The following is a 20740-nucleotide window of genomic DNA, read 5'->3' as shown; positions in this document are numbered from 1 at the left end:
ATACCGTCTATGGATTTCTCCCATGCGGTATTGCCTGGTGGCGGACGGCCACCGCGTTGGCGGGCACCACACCTGTCTGGGGCAAGGCGAACTGTGCCTTGCTGTGTCGGCACTGCCAGAGGCTGCAGGACTGCATTCCCCCTCTGATCTGCTGGCCCAGGAACAGGATCAGATGTTTCAGAGTGTGGCCCTGCATCCGTAACCACCAAAGGCAGACCTACCAACACTGACATCCCCATAGTGGGCTGTACCCCTGGTGCAGGTGGGTCGGACAGAACAGAATCCCTCGCAGAAACACCTACCTGCGAAGCCACATAGGTCTCATCATCCGAATCAACACCTGAATAGAGGTCTGGGGAGGTGCACCCAGAGACACCCCTGGAGAGAACGGTCTGCAGCAAGAGTGGGTTTTCACCCACCACCACACCCCGTCCCCCACTGGTGCCCGGTCCTGCCTGAGATCCCTCCTGTGTCTGCACCATCTCCTCACCATCAGCAGCATCAAGTGCGTCATCCCCTGCAGAAACATGAAAGACAAAAAATGGAAACAGGCATTAGCACCATGGCACACAATTAGGCCTCACAAGCTACAGAACCAGTACTTGATTGACACATGTCCCACATGACTATAACCCTCCCATGCATGCACACATCACACAGATGGCATGTACCATAGGCATGTCACATATCATTTGCCAATAGGGCTGAGAAATGCGTAGTGAAAGTGGGGGGATCGAAACAATCAGCCTGAATGAACAATGAGAAATACGGAACAATGTTGTTGCAAGATGCCACTTTAAGGGCAACTGGCGTGTTGCTGCACAAAATGTCTACTGTGGGCAGAAGGGATACTGTAATACCCAAATCTAGGGGCGTAGAATGTTTTGGATGAAGCACATGGGTGACCCAAACCACTCAGGCACACATACCCTCACCTGGCACTCAATCAGAACCCCTCACACACACAACATAAACATGGATCACACACATATGCATGTGCACTCACCGGACAATGCCTCGTAATCTGGCAGTTCTCCCACACCTTGGATCTGTTCCTCTGTGACGTAGGTCCCAGCAACAGACTCATGTACAGTGAGTTCAATGTCTTCTTATGGAGACCCACCGCCAGTCACCAGAGTAGCGGCATGACTTGAGGCCAGCTTTTTCTTTGCCCTGCGCTTAAGGTCATTCCAGCGCTTGTAGCACTCACCAGCTGTGCGCCTCACTAATCCAAGGGCACTTATGATGTCCGTGACGGTCTACCAGTGTGCCAGACATTGAGCAGGTGTGGTCTTGCACCCTGAACTGATCAACATTTTGCTGTCATGTGCAGACACATACTGCACAAGTGCATCAAGTTCGGCATCATTGAAGCTAGGCTTCCTTTGCGTGCCGGACTGGGTAGCCATGTCTGGGGTATCAGCCTGTAGTGGACGAGCACTCTTCCTCTTTTTTTTGGAAGGTGGTGGGAATCCTGAGTGGTCTACGCCGCTCTGGCCACTAGGGGCAGGGGCACAGGTGGACTGGCTAGTTGGAGTGTGGGAATGCACACTGAGCATGGGACTTGGTGCAGGCATTGGCTGAAATGTTACATAGTCAGGGGGAACGTTAGCAAGATGGACTGGGACCAACACTGCCCTGGCTGGGAGAGTCAGAGCTGGGGTGGATGGAGCTGCAGCTGCCCCTGCAGCCTCCCCACCCTGCCTACTCGGGGCAGCAGATGACATAGCTGCCCCTGATCCACGTGGCCTGGTGACACCAACTTGCACCGCCACACGTGGCCTAGACTTGGAGACCTGGAAGTCAGCCTGGGAGTCACCCTCTGCCAGGTCAGGTGCCACAATGGGCCAGTCCAACAAGGGCTGAGCAGAGATGGTGTCATCCACGTTTCCCTCAACTATGGGAGGGGGGGCATGGGTGTCCCTGACTGGTCCTCCACACATGGGGGGCTAGGGGTACCCTGCAAATCCTGGCCACGTCCCCTACCGCGCCCACCGCAGCCACCTCTTGAGGCTCGGCCACCTTTGCCACCCTTACCGCTTGGTCACCTCCCAACCATGGCACTGATGTTGTTGTGTGTATGGGAGTTGCAGTAAACTATTGTCCTGGGCAATTGGGGGTCAAAGGGGTAGGGTACTAGATGGAATTCGTACCCTTGTGCTCTAGCAAGGCTGTATGTGACCCCTGGGGAAAGATGACGGGTCACGCAACGCATAGGCACCCCAATAACAGAAAATAACGTGCACGCAACCCCTCGTAGACCACGTGCGTGGAAAAATGAACCCGCACTACGCTGTGGCACCCAGAAACACAAAAATGAACGTACGCGTGTTACACGCAGCCTACAATGACATCTGAAGGGGTACGCAACACACGGGGCAAGCACAGTTGGTAAATACGTGTGCGACTCACCGTCTGCCTGGAAAATGAGCGTGAAAAATATGCGCGTGTGCGCGTTGGCAACATCCCCGCCAAAAGAAGAATTGTACACTGTCTGAGGAGACAGGACAAAAGAAGAAGTGAACGCTATTTGAGGAAACAGGCCCAACAGAAAATCAGAAAAAAGCTGTCAGAGGTAACAGGGAGTACGAACTAGAAACGCTGTGAAGTAAATCGCGTGTGAACCGACAAGAAGTACAGAATTCACACACTCGCTCTCCACGAAAAGCAAGTACAAGGAAATGACGTCCTACACGCACCTTTTGAACCGGCCCACACGTCCAACGTCACTTCCGCGTATACGCGCTAAGGCCCTAACCTCCAAAGACACGAGCTGACACTCGGACGTGCAGTTCTTGGATGTGTAACATGCACCCGGGTTCAGGGATGCGCCCGCGCGCACACGTCACAGACGCGCTTACGCGCTAAGAGCCTTTCATCCAATGAAATCGCATACGCGTGCTGACGCGCTTACACGCTAAGGGCCTTTCCTCAAATTACACGCTGATGTGCTAGATTTTCACGTGCCAAATCACTCCGTATCAAGCTGGCCACGCATACGCACATGGAAGACCACGCTCCTGCCCAGAAGGCCAAATTACTGTCCCCCAGAGCCCCGAGCACGCTCCCACCTGCCATCTGCTGCTGCCTGATTGCCTGCTGCCCACGTGCCCTGCCATTTGCTGCCTGCACGTCAGCCCGGGGTGCTGTTGCTGTGACCACCCCTGCTGGAACCGAAGACTCCTGACTGCTATTCCATCACTCTGCAGCCCAGCCACAGGACCCAGTTGCCCACTTACACCTGCCTCTGGGGTTGCCATGTCGGGCACTACACCATCTGGCACTACTGGCAACCGGAAGCCAGAGAGGCAGAGGCCCACCAGCTTCACTGCCACCGAAGTTGGTGTCCTGGTAGAGCAAGTCCTGGGGCAGTATGATGCCCTCTTCGGAAGGTCGGCCGCCGACAAGGAAGGACGGACTCCATCTGGACGGACATCGTGACTGCCATCAACGCAGAGGGGGTGGCAGTCCACGACTTCCAACATGTCAAGAAGTGCTGGGAGGACTTCAGGTCCAGGACCCTCAACAGGGCCCAGGGCCTCTTGAAGGCAGCGGATGCTAAGGGGTGCCGTGGCCACCTGTCGGAACATCAGATGAGGGTCCTGGAACGCATACGTCTAGCGCTCAATGTCCAGGTCCTTGAGAGGCAGACCTGTCTGGAGTCGAGCGGTAAGTTTACATGCATACTGATTGGAAGCTGTGCGTGTGGTGGTGTGCCAGTAGTGTGCAGGTTGCACATGTGGTTTTGTAGGGCCATGTATGGATGTGTATGTACAGGGCTGTGAGGCTGACACATGCAAGTCCTTTCATGTGTGAGACACATGGATGGTGTATGTGTGGGTAAGCATGCAGGCCAAATGCAGATGTGTGAGCACACATGTTTTGATTATTGTGTATGTAAGTGTGCATGGTTGTGATGTCACACATGGATGTTGGTTCCAGCTGCATGTATCTGTACCGTGTACATGTGCATGTGTGTGTATTTGACATGGGTGCAACAGTGATGCAACATGTATGCATGTGAAACTGATATGTAGAAGACTGATTGCCAGATGTGACATGGATGCCAATCTCATCACTGCGACAGTTGGCGGAGGTGTACACATGCATGTAATTGTGGTGGCGTGTGTGCATGTCTAGTGCACTCCCTGTGTTTCATGTGATGTCTGGCTCACCTTTGGCTGCTCATGCTGTATGTATGTGTATGGATGGTGCTGGCTGTTGCAATATGGCTGTGGAATAGCTCATGTGTGTGAGTTGCAGTGACATGTGTATTGGGGATTGTGATGCCATGTCTGAAGTTTGACAATGCCACTCATGTACAACTGTCATGTGTGTATGAGTCCATTGTACAGTGCCCTGATGCCTGTCTCCTATCTCTCCCTGTCTGCAGCGTCAACTGATGAAGAGGGCGGAGAAGGTGCTGTGGAGCACAGTGGCAGGGATCGCACCGCCAGCCGGAGACGCAAGGCCCGGCTCCCCTCCCAGGTTGTCATCTCGTCGGGGAGTGAGGAGTCCGGTGCCGCGTCCCAGGTCGCAGCTGCCGAGGGGAGGTCCAAGAGGCAGAGGTTGGAGTTGGACTCCTCGGCAGCCGAAGGGGCAGCTGAGACCCCACAGGGCCCAACGGAGGAAGATGGCACGGAGTCATCCAGGTTGGTGGGGGGTTTTTTGGAGGAGGAGGCCGTGCAAGGGACAGAGACGGGGTCTGGAGGTGGGGATTCCACTGGTGCTAGTGGTGCAGTGCAGGGGCAGGGACAGGAGGCAGCACAGGCCGCCGCAGAGGTGCCTGTGTGTAATCCTGTCCCCGATCCTGTGACTGCATCATCTTGCACCAGCAGGGATACCTACGTCCAGACCCGTTCTCAGGGAGGGGATTGGCTTACACCAACTGGCCTTCCTCTCCCTGCGGATGTGGCTATCCGGCACCGGGTTGAGCCTGTCCTGAGTGGGGTGGCGTTGCGTCAACGTGCCATGCGAGCTGACCTGCAGTCTTTTCATGAGGAGACTGCACGTCTTCTCGCATGTCTCGTTGACCGCGTTGACCCACTGGGACAGCTCACCATGGCCGGATTCCTCTGTTTTGTGGACCTTGTTCTGAACCCCTCCTCAACTGAACCCCCTATGCGCCAGTTGTCCTCCGTGCCATCTTCCCACCAATGTGTCACCTGGGTGCCCTGTGGAGCTGCCTCTGACCCTGCGGCCAGGCTGGTGGAGGACACATCCCTGCCACAGTCGGGAGTCGGACGTCCAGCAGGGGTGGGCATCTCAACAGCTACACCCCAGCTGGAGGAGGATGTGCAGGCAGCAGGAGCCAGGGCACAGGCAGCAGCACAGCAGCAGCAGCAACAAGGTGGGAGCCATGATGGCTCGGGGCCTTCATCATCGGAGGGGCAGGCATCGGCCGGAGGGCAGGAGGACCCTGGACAGGAAATGTCTTCCGTGTGGCAGCGGTTGGGCCATGTGATAGATGCGGAAGCGGCAGCGGGCGGAAGAGGCATGGCTCACGATGGTCAGGGTGGAGAACTCCATGCGTAGGGCCCTGAGGCGGGCTGAGTGCCTCGAGGCCATTCGCAGGGACCTGGAGTTCCAGATGTCATCGTCCCTGCGAACACTCAGGGCCATGGAAGAGGATTGCCTCCGGGAGATTGAGCAGGAGTTCGATGATGCCCTGGCCCGGAACATTAACATGTGAGCCGTTGGACTTGCCCGCTGCCCTTGTAAATAGTTAGATAGTGTTAGGTTTCCTTTGCTTTTTTTTTTATTTTGGTTGCGCTTGGACAGTGCACCACCTTTCTGTATATAGTTTTTCATTGGGTAGTATTTTTGATAGGTTTCATTTCTTCAGTTGGGATCATGGACCCTGGATTGTTCTTCTGTATATAGTTCACTATTGGATTCATCTTTTTTATTATTTTATTTACCCATGGAGCAATGGTTTTCACTTTTGTTTTTCCCTTGGATTTGATTTTTTGAACTGTGACTTGTGACACCTTTGCTTTGGATTATGATTTGTTGTTTTTCATTATTTTACGGACATGGAGCTTTTCGTTTTTAATTCCCATTGTCGTTTGTTTGTTTTTAATTCCATTCATGTGGCTTTTAATACATTTATTTCTTAATACTTCAATGTGTGGTATTATCTCATTGGTTTCATGCGTGTCATGATATGGGTTTTCACATTCACTTGCACCCATTGTGTGTGTGTGACGGACATGTGTTCATTTACATACTTGCCATTGGGGTTGTATCATGAAATTGGCATTTCTATGTGGGTGGATGCAATACTTGGGTGGGTCTTTGGCATGTGGAGGCTAGCCATAAGGGCCAGGGATCTAGATTGTGATGACGTGTTGGCTGGGGGACATGTGTCGGGGCCTGCTGACAGGTGCCCTGCACTGCTGGGGGGTGGGGGTGCTGGGGGACATGAGTGGGACATGAGTGGGGGCCTGCTGGCAGGTGCCCCACACTGCTGGGGGGTGGGGGTGCAAGGTGACATGAGAGGGCGCCTGCTGGCAGGTGCCCCACACTGCTGGGGGGTGGGGGTGCAAGGGGACATGAATGGGACATGAGTGGGGGCCTGCTGGCAGGCGCCCCACACTGCTGAGGGGTGGAGGTGCAAGGGGACATGAGTGGGACATGAGTGGGGGACTGCTGGCAGGTGCCCCACACTGCTGGGGGGTGGGGGTGCAAGGGGACATGAGTGGGGGCCTGCTGGCTGATGCCCCGCACTGCTGAGGGGTGGGGCTGCAAGGGGACATGAGTGGGGCATTAGTGGGGGCCTGCTGGCAGGTGCCCCACACTGCTGGGGGGTGGGGGTACAGGGGACATGAGTGGGACATGAGTGGGGGCCTGCTGGCAGGTGCCCCACACTGCTGGGGGGTGGGGGTGCAAGGGAACATGAGTGGGGGCCTGCTGGCAGGTGCCCCACACTGCTGGGGGGTGGGGGTGCAAGGGGACATGAGTGGGGGCCTGCTGGCAGGTGCCCCACACTGCTGGGGGGTGGGGGTGCAAGGGGACATGAGTGGGTGTTAGGGAGAATTCTCTGTTTAGGCTAAATTTCCTAAACTAGTGAGTCCCCCAGCAGCTTTGCTGGATTTCGGGAGTTTGTTTTTTCCATCCTGCCAAGAGTGAGACTCTTTTCCTCCCACTCTTGGACATGAATGTGTGTAATTCCTTTAAATGTCAATGTGTTCTATGGGCTATGGTGTCTTTTACTCCATAGGGTCTCATATGTTTTTCTATGTGTGTTACACCGCACCCTACGTGCCGTAACACGGGGGCGTCCTAGCGGATCCCCCACCATAGACTCCATACCCGGGGACTGACTACTGTCTCCCCGGGCATGTAAAGTCACCATTGGCTTTACTAGACCTAAATTTACTAACAGGACTAGTACCAACCATCTTATTGTGGACGTACTAGTAGGGGTAATTCGATTACTCCTGGATCTGTTACTCGAGGGGGCACTGTCCCGTACCCCCTCGTCGAGTTTTGGCTGGTGGCAGTGGAAACTACTTGTTATGTTCGACCACGGACATAACCCTATGGGATTCGTCCCATTGTTGGAGATTGATACTTTTTCTCATTAATCTCTAACGTACCACCGGTCTACTTATCTTAAATAAGTTTATCGGATGGTATTTTCTGCCAGAACTCGGTTTGTAAAATGGCGTCTGTGTTCGTCTCTGTGACTCCTAAACCAAAGGTCGAGCCCTTTGTTCCACTTTTGGCGGGCTCTGTACAGAGACCCTCCAAAGTGGTGCCATTCTGTCTGGGTTACCACAGGGGTTTGGGAGGGGGTTTAGGCACCCTGGACCGAGTTGCCTTGCCAACTCTGGTCGCACTCTGGAGTGATTGGCCCAGGTGGTGAGCCTTCCCGCTCACCACTTAGCATGTGTTGATTGACAGCTAGGCTGAATGAATGGGGGTTTTCTGCATAAAAGCAGGGCTTTTGGGACTGGATCTTCAGAAGTCGCCACAGGACCTAAGAATCCGACGAGGGTAACGCTGAGCCGACCTGCACGACGACACCTCCGGTGGAGCCCTGCGGAACTGACTCACCACTTCCCGACGACAGAGGAGATCTCCCTGCCAGAGAGTCTCTTCCCCTGACTGGTGGGAACAACCAGTCCCCTTTGCTTTTTATTCGCCTCAGGACGCAGTGGTCGAATTGCCCGTGCAGAGCACCTCAGCAACCGGATAGCCACTACCCCTGAACCGCGACCAAAAGGTGGTGCCTTGTGACGGAGCACTCCGCGGCTGGTCTCTTCCCTGGTGGTGCACCGGACTTCACTTTCTTCGACGACGAGAACCTCTCTACTCTTGGCAAAGACCCGACGTGCATCCACCACCAGGAACAACTGCCCCCTGCCGGAGCTGCCCTCCACAACAAGGTACCGTGTCCGCCTGGCTTCCCTTTCTATCGGTTCGAGTGAGGTGTCTTAATCCTCTCCGTTCCGTTGGGTCTCCTCCAAGCTTTTCTCATTCTTTGTTCGGAACTGGTTCAATCTGCCGATAACAATTTGCTATAAAGACTTGAATGCATCTCCACTAGAGACTTTTTGGGACATCGCGCCTTGCCTCTCTCCGAGTGGGCCTGGCCTCTGAACTTTATGATCTATTGTGATTCTTGCCTTCCTGCCTTGCATTTTATCCGCGTAGGATTGAACTGTGTTGATTTCATAACCTGCCTATCTTTTTCTCTCCCGTCCAAACTAATATTCGAGTGTCATCTAGGTTGAGGTATACACCTCTGTCTGAAAATAAGTGGTACCGGTAGAACCTACAGTTGTCGATATATTGCTAGGGGGATTGATCGTTTTCTACTTCGTAGAGTAATTGTGTTTGATTTGTTTGCCGTGATTTGCCTTAGTGTTTTCCATAGATGTTTCATTATAAATAAATACCGTAACATCTTTACACTAAGCCTCGGTGCGTGTTTACTTGTCTTGCTGTGAAGAATTGCCCTATCTTGTATACTCCACATAGAGCTCAACTCTTCTTGAGGGAAGTCTGACTGCTCAGCCACAGCTACCAAGTGAATCTGTGTGGTACAGACTGCTACCAAGTGGGTTCACCTGTAGTCCTAAATCTTTTGCAGTGGTCCCAGAGGGAACTGCACAGGTTTCCGCCTAACAGTGGGGGCCTGCTGGCAGGTGCCCCTCAGTGCTGGGGATGCAAGGGGACATGAGTTTGGGCCTGCTGGCAGGTGTCCCGAACTGCTGGGGGGTGGGGGTCCAAGGGGACATGAGTGGGACATGAGTGGGGGCCTGCTGCAGGTGCCCCTGACTGCTGGAGGGTGGGGGTGCAAGGGGACATGGTGGTACATGAGTGGGGGCCTGCTGGCAGGTGCCCTGCACTGCTTGGGGTTGGATGTGCAAGGGGACATGAGTGGGGGCCTGCTGGCAGGTGACCCTCAGTTCTGGGGGGTGGGGGTGCTGGGGGAGATGAGTATGTGGCTGCTGGCAGGTGCCCTGCACTGCTGTGTGGTGGGGGTGCAAGGGGGTAATGCGTTGGTGATCACTAGTGCAAGGTGACATGTGGCTTGGCTGGGGGGGCGTGCCCATGGTGGATGGGCTGCCTGCGGGACATGACAAGGGGTGCAGGGTAGTCCCCTGTGGTGTGGTCTGCCTGCAGGGGCCGTGGAGGGTGTAGACGGAACACCTGGGAGGAACCACACTGCCAATTCACGTGTAGGACTCCCCAGCACCCCCGAAATACACGTACCCCACTCGCACAGGGCCTATCGCGTGTGAAACTTGCCCGCACCCCAGTAATACACGTACCCTGATGAAATTGCGTGTGGAGCTACCAGCGCACCCCAGTAATACACGCACCCTGCTGAAATCACGTGTGGAACTTCCTGCGCACCCCAGTAATACACGCACCCTGCTGAAATCGCATGTGGAACTTCCCGCGCACCCCAGTAATACAGGTACCCTGCTGTGATCGCGTGATACACTTCCACGCACCCCAGAAATACACGTACCCTGCTGTAATCGCGTGTGGAACTTCCCGCGCACCCCAGTAATACAGATACCTGTTAGGGAGAATTCTCTGTTTAGGCTGAATTTCCTAACCTAGTGATTCCCCCAGCAGCTTTGCTGGATTTCGGGAGTTTGTTTTTTTCCATCCTGCCAAGAGTGAGACTCTTTTCCTCCCACTCCTCCACTGTATGTGTGTAATTCCTTTGAATGTCAATGTGTTCTATGGGCTATGGGGTCTTTTACTCCATAGGGTCTCATATGTTTTTCTATGTGTGTTACACCGCACCCTACGTGCCGTAACACTGGGGCGTCCTAGCGGACCTCCACCATAGACTCCATACCCGGGGACTGACTACTGATTCTTGCCTTCCTGCCTTGCATTTTATCCGCGTAGGATTGAACTGCATTGATTTCATAACCTGCCTATCTTTTTCTCTCCCGTCCTAACTAATATTCGAGTGTCATCTAGGTTGAGGTATACACCTCTGTCTGAAAATAAGTGGTACCGGTAGAACCTAGAGTTGTCGAAGTATTGCTAGGGGGATTGATCGTTTTCTGCTTCGTAGAGTAATTGTGTTTGATTTATTTGCCGTGATAGTGCTATAGTGTTTTTCATAGATGTTCTGTTGTAAATAAATACCTTAATATCTTTACACTAAGCCTCGTTGCGTGCTTGCTTGTCTTGCTGTGAAGAATTGCCCTATTTTGTATACTCCACATACTGCTCAACTCTTCTTGAGGGAAGTCTGACTGCTCAGCCACAGCTACCAAGTGAATCTGTGTGATGCAGACTGCTACCAAGTGGGTTCACTGCCAAACGCCTGTAGTCCTAAATCTTTTGCAGTGGTCCTAGAGGGAACTGCACAGGTTTCCGCCTAACAGTACCCTGCTGAAATTGTGTGTGAAACTTCCCCACGCCCCAGAAATACACGTACCCTGCTGGAATCCCATGTGGGACTTCCCGCGCATCCCAGTAATACAGGTACCCTGCTGTGATCGTGTGTTGAACTTCCCCGCACCCCGGAAATACACGTACCCTGCTGAAATTGCGTGTGTAACTTCCCACGCACCCCTGTAATACACGTGCCCTGCTGAAATCACGTGTCAAACTTCCCCGCACCCCAGAAATGCACGTACCCTGCTGGAATCGCGTGTGTAACTTCCCGCGCACACCAGTAAGACACCTACCCTGCTGAAATTGCGTGTTAAACTTCCCCGCACCCCAGAAATACACGTACCCTGCTGAAATCGCGTGTGTAACTTCCCGCGCACCCCAGTAATACAGGTACCCTGCTGAAATTGCGTGTAAAAGTTCCCAGCACCCCAGAAATACACGTACCCTGCTGATATCGCATGTGGAACTTCCCACGCACCCCAGTAATACTGGTACCCTGCTGAAATTGCGTGTAAAAATTCCACGCACCCCAGAAATACACGTACCCTGCTGGAATCGCATGTGGAACTTCCCGCGCACCCCTGTAATACACGTACCCTGTTGTAATCACATGTTGAACTTCCCCGAACCCCAGAAATACACATACCCTGCTGAAATCGTGTGTAGAACTTCCCACGCACCCCAGTAATACACGTTCCCCGCTCGCCGTTTGCTGTTTGGCAGCCCTGTATACTGGTCCAGGGTTAGCGCAGCCCTTTGCGATGAATTGGGAATTTTGATGGCTTTTCCTTGCACGAGGCCGTTCTCGGGGGCGTAACTGGTGCAGCTGCAGGGTCGCTGCACCACTCTGCGCCACGGCTGGTTTTGGAGGCTGAAATCCATGAATACGCTTTGCGCGGATATAGATTTTAGCGCACACGGCTGGCGCAGACATTCGCACGTGCACACTGTGCGCCAGCCGCATGCGCCACTTTTGTGTGAAATTCTATGAATTAGGCCGTTAATTGGCTTGTCCACTCCTGATAAATCTCCATACAACTGATGCATTGTACACAGCCTATTCCCAGGCACATCAGAGGAAATTGCTGACTGTGATACAATGGACACCTCAGTCGGTATAGGGGTGATCAAGTCTATATGCAGTGGAGGAATAACGTGTGCTGCTATCTCTTTTTGCAGAGAGTATCACAAGTTAAGGAAGGAATTATTCTCAGTTTCAGTTAAATGGGTCAGATCTTGCCCATTACTCTCACCAACCGAATCCCCCTCGTTCAATTTATTTGGCTTATTTCCTGTGTGAAAAAATGAAGTAATCTTGCCTGTCAGTGTTGCCATTTGAAATGGCTCCATTGTCCTTACAGTGACTTCTGTGCCCTCCACAAATGTACCGCCATTTTTCTTACAATGGGCATCCTTACTAATACTCAGGTTTTTGTTATTGCAGAGATTGTACACAGACCCTTTCTCCCTCTGATTATTGGTCATTAAGCCGGAGTACTACACAAGAGAATCAAACAATTTGAATCAAAAACTCAGGTGGTTCACTTTCCCAGTCGCTCACTCAAAAGTAATCCAATTACACAGAGGCATCCAAATTAAAGGTAACTAAATGAATAGTAACTCCAAGGTGGGTGGCTCTCAAGTTACACTGCCACGCCGAACTGCCAAACTGCACAACACTTGCAGAAGACTTGTCTGACTGTATGTGTCTGAGCGTGCAGGTGATGATTAAGTAGGCAGTGGCTCCAAGGGGGAGGGACCAGTAGCAGACATCACATTTTAAATTAAGCAAACAATGTTGTGCAGAAAACGAAAAACATGCTCCTCCAAACCGCACCACACTTGCATAGCACATGGTCTGAGCGCGCCTTTGACAATGATGTTAGAATTTGCTGGTACATTCTCTTGAGGCACCAACTCCAAGAGGCTGATGGCAAAAATGGAGGCATGTCAGCAATATCAGTAGCTTGAAAGGCAATATGGTATACATTCTGAATATGAGTTTGTTATGCAACTGTGACTTCTTTGATGCATCCCGCATTCACCTATTTGCTTGTGAATTCTCCTCTAACTGGATAGCATTTGGGTTGATGTATGGAGAAGTAAATGCAAATGTGGAGTTGATACCTACAAGTTGGGTGGTAATAAGTATCTGTGGAGAGAGGGTAAGTACAAGTATGAAGGTATTTGTTAGACAGTTGTGATGGATTTTTAAAGAAGTTGAAATTGAAATGTATTATTTGATCAAATGGAATGATCTCCATTAAATAATGCAAACTAAGAATGGATTACACTAAACGATACTGCAATTAATGTTGAACAGAAAAAATATATCGGAAAATAATGCTATTTTATAGGCTTTAACAAAAGTGAACATTAATTAAAGGTTCTTTTGGATGTTGGTTGCCTTGTAAAAGGGGAATATACATTTACCAGGTCAACTCGAATTGTAGTATTCTATAAGGAAAGTACATACAGAAAGTCATTACACTACTTCCCTCTGTCTGCCCCAGATTCAAGGATAAGTTACCATCCTCGACCTTTTATTATACTCACTGTCAGTATTCTCATTCCCTTTCCAGTGCTTTCCTACATCTTTATCCTCACACCCCACTCATACAGGCCTCATTCGCTCCTAACACAACCCTCTCTCATATAAAACACTACCCTCAAGATCCTGTCCCTTTTCCAGCATAGTCATAGCAACATTCTCTGAGGTTTTTCCAGCTCTGCTGTCTTGCTATGGGTCTGGAAATGGATTGCTCTGCGTTTGTGGTGATCGTTCAGCTGTTCTCAGCTGTTCAGAGGTGCTGGATGCTGTTAGGCACTGGTACAGATTCACAGTCCATATCAATCTCTTCATCTCAGATTTTCTGTTTCTTTGGTACCAGTCCATGATGTCTTGGCTGCTTTCTATTACACTTTTTGATGTAGTTCTTCATTAGACCAGAAATAATCAAGGCCAGCCACTGTGTGGGGTGCCATTGGGTAGACAAAGAGTGGTACCATGGAGGACTTTTTTAGACACATGAGGGGTTTCCGTGGACTGGGAGCCTCTCAACTCCAACTGCCGATATCTGAAGCAGGACTGGTTCTGGATTTTGTCTGAAAGAGTCCAGTGCCCAGAATCAGGTGGGTCCCCCCCTTGACAGAGTCAAGACCCTGAACCTGTCACATGGAGCAGTATGTGCATTCTTAATAGACGATGCCTTAGACAAACCCTGACCTCTGATCCGGTCAGAGCAATACGGACCCATGAAGAAGGTGTTTGTTTTAGTAAAGCAGTCTACTAAAATTACCCTTTGTTTAAACACAGCAGATGGTTCAGTTGCTTCAAGGGGCAGTCCACAAATGTAATTCAAGCTAAAATTGTATATCAAAATGTACAGTGGAAAAAAAGTCAATTAAAGTGACTAGGGGAATACATCTTAGCTGTAACTTTTGATTAAAAAACAGGCACAGATTTAGATTCAGTGAGAAAACATGGATCATATGCATATAAACATGACATATTAAAATGTATGAATAATGGATACATCTGCATATTTTACTAACACGAAAATGCCTGTAGTGACAAAAACCTAAAATATGTCTTTGGATTCCCAATATATGATATGATAGGTTATTATAACACGCTTAATACCTAGAGGTTTCTAAGCATGAACCCGAGGATTGACCCTGTGTTGCTCCATGTCGTCTTGCTTCTAAAGCGAGCACAATGCTGCTTAGCTATCCTCCCGAGACAATATTCTTGAAAATTAGAATATTTCAATCTTATCAATATTACATATCTATTTCAGGAATTTTAATAGAGTTATGCATTCTAGTCTAATTATGATTCCTCATTCGTGAGGGATGGGCTAATCCATAGCTAACACATCCCCTTATGACGTAGAGCCTTCAAGGGGCCAATACAATCAGGAAAAAGGGCCCTGTGGTATCTAAGTGAAATTAAACTCTGTCCATTCAGAAATTGCACTGTCGAATGATCCTGAATGTGTGGAGTTTTGTGGTTATTTAAACTCAAACACAGAGCTAGAGAGGAGAGGTGTTTGGCAAAGCAGAAAACCATGAGAGCCTGGTACACAGGGGTGTACCGGATTGAAATTGTAACTGGAAGTCATTGATGGAACATCTCCTTAAGGATGCCTTTAAAGGGTGAGACTGAATCAAGAGGCATTTCTCAAGACAGAACCATATTACCTGAGATTTATTGTAGGAGCAGGTAGACAAATGAAAGGAAAATCTTGCCGAGCAGTGATGACTAAAGCTGGTATATTTCCCTACCTAAAATGGACCTTTGAAAGACAAATCACAAAAGTGAGTGCAATGATCCCAGAGACACATGTCCTAAGAATGAATACAAATCCAGGTGCCAATTAAAAACATTTTTGGAGAACTCTGTCTGCAAGCTATGTCATTGAAAGGGGAACTTAGTATAGGTCTCACCCCCTGGCTTGGTTGCGGAGATGGGCTTTAATGGGCTGCCATCCTAAGCTTTGGTAGGCCCAATCAGGTCATGAAAGCTATTCGCACCCCAGGATTTCCCGGGGTGTAAATAGTTTTCTTTTTTTCGTCCAACGGGAGATGAGCCCATCACCCATCAGAGAAATAATATATTTTAAAAAATGTCAATAAATGTTCACTGCCATTATAATAAAAAAGAGACTAGGTCCCTTTTCAGATGACGGCAGACATGGAAACCATGTTCCAAAATGGCCACTGTCATCAGAAAAGGGACCTAATCCCTTTTCTATTTTAATGGCGGCGGCGGCCAGATGGGAGAAGCATTGGGGACCAGAGCGCAAGCCTCCAGTCCCGCAGGTAAATTGGTGTGGGGAAGGGGAATTGGGTTATTCTAACATGGAGAGGAAACAGGAGAAGCCTCCCTATTACCTCCCCACGTTAGATAAAAAAGAAAAAGGAAAAAAAAACACCACTCATGGAAGAGCCTCGGGTGGCTTTAACAGCAGGTGGGGATTATGTATTCTGGCCTGCTGTTCCAGCCACCTGATTGGCAGAGTGCCCTTCCCTGGGTACAAATGTGAGGTGTTTGTGCTTCACAATTGATAATTAAAATTGAAACCCTAGTTGGCTTCACCAAAATAATTAGGAATCTCTGAAGGCCGTATACAAACAAAATTGAAATGTGGAATAACACATCTGTTTAACTGTTATTGGCAATAATCAATAAAGTAATTTCAATGTATTAAATAATGGGTGAACCTGAATGTTTGAGAATAGTGAGAGAATCAGGTGCTGCTGTTCCCACCTTCCAAAAAGAAACAGAATTCCTGAAAAACTTTTAAATAATACAAAACATTGCAATCAATTGAAAAATACAAATATAGTGTTCATGATTTTAGATTTGAATTAGCCCTACAATCCGAGAAACAAACTTTGGAGCAAATATTTTTCTCTGATGCCAATACGTGGCAATGGCTTTGGAGTAAAACAAGTACATTGTTTTTGTTTCCAACTTTATTCTGAGAACTACTTATCTTTTGATATTAATGGGGGTTCAAGACCACTATAAGTCCATAGTGTGAATATTCTTTTAATGAAAATCACTGTACAAGCTTTATTTATTGTCCAGAATAGTAATTTATATTTGTTTTTCTTTGTATGAATGTTTAGGTTGTTTGCAACAAAGACTATTAGAGAGACAATAGCAGGCAGGTTTTGTTTTCCTTTCTGTAGACAATCTGCATGTATGTATTTTATATACTGTGAGTAACATGGATCACTAGGGAACCAGTTTCAATTTCTTGATTCATTATTTTAAATACAAATTATATTCAGATTACAACAGCCCGTTTCTTGACCCATATTGCGGTGTGGGATTGTCTGGCTCTTGAGTGGCCGAAACACATGGTGTTGGCAACAGATTTTTTACCTACGTTTGTTGGGCATGAGTTCATGATATGATAGTTTAAACCTAAAAACTTAAAACACTACCAAATGATGATTATGTAAATAAGTATCATTTGTGGATTTAGTGAGTGCATTCTTTTGTATTATTCAATTAGTGTTATTTTTAAAAGAGTGTTTAAGAAGTTGAACGGAAAAAAACAATTCTAGTATTGACGTGCCAAAAACTGTGTTGTGTGCACATTCCTTGTTGACAATTTTTTAAATGTATTTCTTTTTACGATTTATTATTTGTTGAATGAGCTAGAAAATCTATTCTGAATAAGTTAGAAGTAATTTTGTTGTTGAGAACACGTTTTTAAATTGTTTGGTATTTAATCTTTGGGAATAAGAGCCTTGATATTATTTGATGTATTATTGTATAATGGTTCTCGGAGGTCAAGACTGTGCACCAGGTACCTCATATTAAATACACATGACTAGCCTCCATGTAGGTAGGTTGGTAGGTAGGTTACATATTTCTAGAGCATTCTGCTTGCCTCAAAGGAGGCTTTGAGTTGCTGCCACATTAAAAAAAAACTCTCCCGTCCAATCTAGTATTACATTTAACTTGGAAACTACCAGGTCTTCAGGTGACATATTAATGTACAGTTGTTTCAAATTGGCTGTAGCTGAAGTGGGAGGCCATTCCAAAGTTTAGGTGTCAAAAAGCTAAATGCTTGCCCCCCCCCCCCCGCACCCTTCACACTGCTAATATTTGAGCTTCAGCACATTAAGCAGATTCAGAGAAGCAGATTTCAAATGTCAGCCCAGGGCGCACTGCACCAAGTTATTACAAATAAAAGTCAAACGTTTATGGTAAAAACCTTTGTTTACCCTACAAAGTGTCTTGAAGGCTATCTTTTTCCCCACAGGCAACCAGTGCAAGTCTTTATGGACAGAGGAGATTTGAGCATGCCTGTCAAATAAAAGAGAAGTCTGGCTGTGGCTTTCTAAATTAATTGTAATTTTAAAAGTGTCTTCTTTTGCAGGCATCGATAGATAACATTGCAGTAATCCAACTGACTCGAGATGAAAGCATTCATAAGTTGGACTATTGCTGGAAAGGTGAAGTAATCAAGGAATCTTTTTAAAGATTTCAGCTGGAGAAAACAGGTACTCATAAGCCTATTTATTTGTGTGAAAAAAAGTAAATCAGAGTCAAGCCAAAGAACCAGATTACGACCATATTTTACACTTGTAGGACAAGGACCCAGAGAGGTTGGCCAGAAGATAGTACTATCAATTGCTCTCGGGTCTGGAAATTCACATGCCAGAGATGCATGTAGTGGACTCTTTTAACAGATCATTGCCTCCAATCCTTGTGCAGTGAGATGCAGAAGACATCCCAAACCCCACTTGTTCTATGTCTGATCTAATGCCCTTGATTGGATCTTCGTTGCTACGTATAAAATTGAATCCCAGTGGTAGGGATCATATCTGCAAGATGTTTCAAATACAAATAAAAAAGATATAGATTCAGGGATGAGCAGTAGGGTACTAGGATGTCATAGCCCATAGTGTCAAAGGCCGTGGACAAATCTTAAATAATCATCACCTCTGTTCCTTCTGAGTTGATCCAACCCTTTCTAAGACTGCCACAACTACTGATTCTGTAGTGTAGCCAGGATGGAAACCTGCTTGTGCTTCGTGGAATCACTCACCTTCAGCGAAAGTCTGGGTTTGAGAGAAAACTTCAGTATTCAACAACTAAGCTACATAGGGTAACTGTGGGATAGGTTAGTAGTTAGCTGGACAAGATAGATCTAAAGATTACTTTTTAATTAATCGAGTTACCAAAGCATGTTATAATGAGCTAGATGCAGACAAGACTTGATTTATAATATTACAAATATCACCTGAGATGCAAGAGCATACCATTTTAAGGAGACAGTCAGGACGATGATGCAGAGGTGAACCTGATTTTCTTTGCTCAGCATCAAGGTGAAGTAGTAAATTCTCAGTCAATTCTTGAATGTGGCAAACATGTTCACATACAACAGGTTTCCTGGTTTGGATGTAATAAATGCATCCGGGTCACCTGCTGGGGATGAAACCAGCAGTTGGGTTTTGATATGCATAATCTTTGACTCCAAACAGCCAGCCAACTCATCACAAAAGGATGGAGAGGGGGCAGGAGAGGCTCCAGCAGCTTAATTGAAGCACAACTCATGTAGGATTTTAAACAGGTCCATACTGCGTGTTGGGACCTAAGGATAGTCAACAGTGTAATACCATTTATAGATTGTTTTATCATCCTTTTAGATTCATGCACTTGTCTTAAAAAGCATGTCTAGTGCATAGATCTCGATGCTTCTACCAGCTACATTTGAGTCACGAAATGAGTTGTCTTTCTAATTTCCACATTATACCAATGATGTTTTACTTTCTGAGGCAACTTGACATTTTTGATCTTGACAGAGATGAGAAAATCAGCCATTCATTGACATTATTCATAGAAATGCGATAAAGAAGAGGGAAGAGCAGAAGAAGAAGATTTAGCAAGACCCTCATTTTTCAAGCTGTATAGAATTTCCTGGTAAAGATGAAGTATACCAATAACCATTATTGTGAAAGGGATCAATGCATGATATCCCCAAGCAAAAAAAGAAAGGCCTGGCAACCATTACCAAGCCAGGTTTGTGACAACACAATCCAGCAGGTGGCACGCTTCGTGGATAGGATAAGCCACTTTTGATCCAGGCCCACATTTCCATGCGTGCAAATCAATGAGTCAGCTTGTCCAGTTGTAGATTCCAGCCAAAAGTCGAGATCTCCAAGAACCAGGGGTGTTGCTAGGTCTGGAAAAGATCCGGGGCTACGCTAATGTTGGGACTGTTGGGACTCGGGGCTAGCTCACCTTTTGGTTGTAGAACGTGATATTCTATCTGGGGCTACAACCAAAAGACCCGGGGCTATAGCCCCCTAAGCCACCCCTAGCAACGCCTCTGCCAATAACACATAACCTGGAACAAATGGAAACCAACTGTGCAATTTCAATACCTCAATAAAACTAGTAACCAGACTTGGAGGCCAATAGATCACATTTCTGATTCCATGTACTGAGACATTCTTAGGAATCATGCACCCGAGTTTAAGATTCAGAGACTGGTATCACACATCGTCTGCACTTTCAAGGTGTCTGCTGATACTCATCACAACATGTGTTCTCCCTTGCATTGGGTAGGGGTGCAGGGAAAATGTAGATTAAGTCCAATTGCCTCAGAAAATCATGATTGCAAGTGATGGAAAGAAGTGCAACTCTCATTATGCCTCTTGGTGATATAGTGGATGTGGGTGGCAGTGTGCCTGTCCAGCCTGCATAGAGAGAGTCTCTGCTCATTCGTGATTTAGAGTCTAATCCTCTTTACAATATGACTTCTTATCCTCCATCTGTACCCCTCTTCCACATAGAATCTGCTGTTTATGCTGAAATCTTCCTATGAGTTTGCATGTTCACATATAAAGCTCAAATCTCCAATACATCAATATGTGGTGTGCTTCTGTTCTTTGTAAAACTGTTACACACTTTGCCGGGGATGCCATTTAACAACAGTCATTTTAACAAGCCTTTTGTGTGAGGTAATGTTTTGCTGAAATTACAGAATCTTTTGCATTGTCTCCCAGCTGATGATTGCACTGTATTTTCTGGATATATAATTTATGAAGACTGCATGTGGAATTGCATGTGTTGGCATAACATGCACAACCTGTGCTTGAGGATCATCCTTATGTCAAATCACATGTGGTGTCTACTCATAATCAAGCAATATGTAAAAAGACGCAGTATTTGCAGTAATACCACACGTGTGTACGTTTTACAGGCAACTGGTAATGAGGGTCAGTATTTATAGAGACACTGTGGCGTGTTCAAATTTAGAAACTGGAACTATAATTTCTGTGTATATGAGTATATTTTAAAGAAGGTGTAGGATGTAAAAAAACGTGC

The sequence above is a fragment of the Ambystoma mexicanum genome, chromosome 5p (assembly GCF_040938575.1).
Source record: "Ambystoma mexicanum isolate Mex_15411 chromosome 5p, UKY_AmexF1_1, whole genome shotgun sequence".
NCBI classification, from domain to species: Eukaryota; Metazoa; Chordata; class Amphibia; order Caudata; family Ambystomatidae; genus Ambystoma; species Ambystoma mexicanum.
Note: the sequence above shows the minus strand (reverse complement) of the source record.